Source organism: Tupaia chinensis, unplaced genomic scaffold, assembly GCF_000334495.1.
Source record: "Tupaia chinensis unplaced genomic scaffold, TupChi_1.0 Scaffold000070_1, whole genome shotgun sequence".
NCBI lineage: Eukaryota > Metazoa > Chordata > Mammalia > Scandentia > Tupaiidae > Tupaia > Tupaia belangeri.
In genome coordinates, this window is record NW_006159530.1 from 6,095,989 (window position 1) to 6,100,637 (window position 4,649).

General features: G+C 47.9%; 1 protein-coding gene across 1 annotated transcript in view; it reads left to right on the forward strand.

Moving 5' to 3' along the window:
- Positions 1-4,649, forward strand: part of LOC102492761 (dimethylaniline monooxygenase [N-oxide-forming] 5) — a 26,622-nt gene that overhangs the window by 20,073 nt on the left and 1,900 nt on the right. The window lies entirely within an intron of this gene.

Sequence of the window (4,649 nt, forward strand, 5' to 3'; positions counted from 1 at the left end):
TTACACACCCACACCCACCTCAGGACCACCGTACTTACACACCCACACGCACCCCAGGGCCACTGTACTTACACACCCACACCCACCCCAGGGCCACTGTACTTATCTGTACTTACCCCTTACTCCCCCTGAAATCCACAAGGCCACTCCCTCTCTGTCTTCGGAGGTTCGCGCAAAGTCTCCCTGTCAATACAAGACAGCTCACCTCCAAACAGCCCCTGTCTCTCTGCTCTCCCTGCCCAGTACATCGCAACTTAGGCTGTTAGACTGTTACTCTATCAGGTGTCTCCCTATCGCCCTCTTAAGAGTGGCAGGGACCTGCTTTGTTTAGACAGCTTCTAACGCAAAGTAAGTGCTTTGAAAACATTTGTGGAAGGGGCCAGCAGGTGGCATGGAGACCAAGGTGCTGGATCCCACATGGCTGACTGCATGGTTTGAGCCCCAGACCCAATGGCTTTAAAAGCACACCAGGCGCGTGTGTGTGCATGCTCAACATCCGGAGAGGGAACTGGAGAAGGGATTGCAGCATGGCCGTCCTCCTGGAGGGTGGTTTCTCACTTTTCCTCTCTCTCTCTCTGTCTCTTTCTCTCAGGAGCACACATGCCCCATAGCAAAATGCTTTAAAAATTTTTTTGTTGTTGAATAAATGTTCATGTAAGTGATAAAATTCTCAAAGAGTTCATAATGAGAAAAAGGCACATACACAGATTAACGACAATCGAACACTGATGCCTTTGTCTATAACAAAAATACAAAGTGCCGTTGGAATTCAGAAGATAGGGCGAAGAACTCAGCAAAGAGAAAGAGGAAGGGTTTGCAAAGATGAGCAAAGTTGACTTAGATCCTAAAAGGTATTTGGGAGGTTTCTGGGGAAAAGGGAAGAGGCATCCAATATGCATAGTGTGTGTGTGGGGGGGTGGAACTGTCTGGAATGCTGGGATGGGGGGTGAGTGGCAGAAGTGAAGCTGGAGGAGCTCCTGGGACAAAACTGGAGGGACCTCTGTCCTCACACCTGTCCTCATGCCTATGGTCCATCTCAGCCAGAAATACTGCCCTCCCCTTCCCCAACCTATCACACGCCCACTTGGTCTCACTGTGTCCAACCCTTCACCCTCTGCAGCCACCCGCCTTCTCCCAAACTGCCCCCAGGGATAGCTCCTGAAAATCAGACCTGGTCACATCATTCCTTGCTTAAAATCTAACTTATTCTTTGTTGCCATGGAGCCAAAAATCAAACTCCATATCTTGAATCCAAGGCTTTTTAAAAATAGGCTAATAATGAGATCTTCCCTTTTCAAGCTGTGGTTACTTTACTACTGTCTAGAAAGGGAGTGCTGCCATTCAGTGTGAATCTGAGACTTATTTGGATTGCCTGGTCGGAGCTGGTCAACGGTCTTAAACACCTGGGAGACTCCATCTTTACCTCGGCCCGCTCTTCACAGACAGCTGCAGACATAATCCCGCAAAGGGTCATTCCAAGTGAAGAGAAATTTGGTTTGTTTGGCTTTTGCTGGTAGTTATATAGCTGTATCTATATATAGATAAAGTTTTGATTTGGCCTCTCATTAATGAATGAGTCTCTACAACAGCGGTTGTTTTTTTCTTTTTTGTTATAGGGCACATGTGCTCGCCAGAGAGACAGAGACAGAAAGCGAGAATCTCCCCCAGGGTGTATGGCCATGCCGCAATCCCTTCTCCTCCATTCTCCTCTCAGGATCTTGGGCATGTATACACACATATCCCGTGTGAGTTTTAAGTTGCCGGGTCCAGGACTCGAACCATCGTTGACTACATGGGAGTCCAATGATGTAACCATTATGCCACTGTTGGTCCCCCAACTGTGGTTCTTAAATTGCACCATGTACCAGAATCCCTAGAGAGCTTGTTCAAACACAGATTGCTGACCCCCCTCCCAGAGTCTGGGGTAGGGCTTAGGGATTTTGCATTTCTAATGAGCTCCAAGAGGATGCCCAGCTGCTCTGCTGGCAGGGAGCACACTTGCAGAATCCCAGCTGTCACAGCTGTAGACATGGCCCAGCACGATTATTTCTGACCTCATTTTATGAATCCATTGGGAGAGAAATTCAGCTAAGAAAGTCAGAGCACAGAGGTTTTAGGAAGTGGCAGATCCCACTCTCTGGAGCAATCGCACGGGCAGATACCAAGATGGTGGCAACCAAACCCTGTGGCTCCCTGTGAGCGCCAGCTCAGCACCGTCCTGAGGTGTGGCGAAGACCCAGCGAGGGACGCTTCCTTGGCCACGCCAGCTCTGCCTGAGACTGACCCAGCCCGCAGACCCCTCTCCTCTCAAATTCTACACGGTGCCCACACCAGACGCTCGCAGTAAACACTTCTGCCCCACCCAACCCAAATACTCGTGGGGTTCCGCACGATTGAAAAGCACTTTCCAAATATGTTTCTTGCCATATTCTTATCTTGAATTTTCGATAGTATTTATTTCAAAGAGAAACTAATTGCGTATGTGTTCTAATTTTTGACATCAGACTAAACATTATACAGAAATAATTCAGAATTCAGAAACCCCTAGTGTTTTCATCCTTGAGAAATAAAACAGGTATGTTAAGTTGATGGCACCAAGTTACACCCTGAGTCAGTGGGCGTGGAGAGGAACTACTTGGATCTTTTTTTTTTTTTTTTGAGAGTTATTTTGCTATCGGGCATGTGCACTTGCTAAAGAAACAGAGAGCGAGAGGGAGAGAGAGAGAAAAGCGAGAAGTCACCCCCCAGAAGGGGTGTGGCCACTCTGTGATCCCCGCTCCTCCATTCTCCTCTCAAGATCTTGGGCACTCATATACATGTGCCCGGTGTAAGTTTTAAACCACCAGGTCCGGGATTCGAACAGCGGTCGACTATGTAGGAGTCCAGCGACAGAACCATTACGTCATCTGCTGGTCCCAGTACTTGGTGCTCTTAAGAATTACTTCCTGTCCCTGAAATTGGACAGTTGCTCAATCGTAGTTCCTTCACTTCCTTGAAAAAATTATAGAAAGAAATGAAGAATGTTAAGAGCTCAAAGATAGAGAAATTTTAAAGCATGTCTAATAATTACTTCAGTTCAGAGTACAGCAGTAAACACAAGGGCCAATGTTATTTTCTGGAAAACCAAGTTACATGGTAAGAGTTGTTAAAAATTAGACCGTGGTTTGACCAGGCAGCGCAGCAGCAGTGCTCTGTTTAAGTGATGCTGGAGCCACACGGAAGGGCACGGGTTTGGTTCCCAGTGGACCTGTCCATGGTGGGCACACATGTACACGGTTCTGGTCGGCTGTAAAGGCTGGGGGGACAGTGTGGGACGGTGTGGTGGGAGACCCTGTTGAGAGTGTTTGTCTGTGTCTCCTTTCTCTCTCTCTCTCTGTTTGCTTTTGGTTGTTTTGTTTTGTTTTTACCATAGGGTGCATGTGTTTGTTGGAGAGAGTCAAAGAGACGGAAAGTGAGAAATCACCCCTCGGGGAGATGGCCATGCTACCATCCCTTCCCCTCCATTCTCCTCTCAGGATCTTGTGCACACATGCACAAACCCAGCATGATTTTCAAGCCACCAAATCCAGGACTTGAGCAGAGATGGGCCATGTGGAAATTCAGCGTCTTCAATTCCACGCCATCTTCCTCTCCGTTTTTGTCTCTGTCTCATATTCATGAAGGAAAAAGATGAATAAACTTTAAATAATCGTAATAAAAATAATATATAATGGTCCCATCTGTGACAGTACGTGCTACTAAAATACTGTGCTCTGCAGGGTGGAACATATAAGAGTCCCAGGTTCAATTCCCAGGCTAACTAAAGCTTGGCTATGGCTGTGCTCACCTGTAATCCCAGAGATTCTGGGAGACTGAGGGAAGATGATTGCGAACCCAAGGCTGGTCTGGGCAACACTGGGTCTCTGTCTAGAGAAGAGCTGGGTGTGATGGTGTGCACCTGTGGTCCCCACTGGGACGCTGAGGCAGGAGGACTGTGACATGGCAAAACCCTCCTGAAAGAAAGGAAGGAAAGAAGGACCTAGCCCTAAAATCTCAAAGTATATCAAGACAAGTTGAGATGGAGGACATGAAAAGAGACCGAACCCATGCTAAATCCCCTATCTTAATAGTGAGCGCTCCAAACATACCGTTCACCTGTGACTGCGCTGTGGTATTTCTGACCTCCACTGGGAGTGGGCTGCTTCTCACGTGTCCCTGATTCCACTTTCTGGACATCTGTGGTCTCTGCGTGTTTCTGTGCTGTCAGTTATCGGCCTTGGCTGAGCCTGAAATGGATTTTAGGGACTCTGCCCTCCTCAGTGACTGCGCTGCTTCCCCTGCCTACAGTCCCCACCTGTAGGTATTTGGAAGGCCAACGGTCATCTTTAGTCTCAAACAATCACAGCCTATGTTAATCAGTGCAGATGGCTCTTTTGTCAGTGCATAAATTAACTCTCAAAAATTTGGCTTCTTATCTACCTGCTTCCAGGAGGCTCCAACTATGACTAGCCACAGCTAGGCCTTCTCTATGCATGCACAAGGACTTCAAAAAGTTTGTGGAGGGACCAGCAGTTAGCATAATGGCTATGTTGCTGGACTCCCATGTAGTCGCCCGTGGTTCGCGTCCCCGACCCAGTGGCTTAAAACTCACGCCAGGCACGTGTGCATGC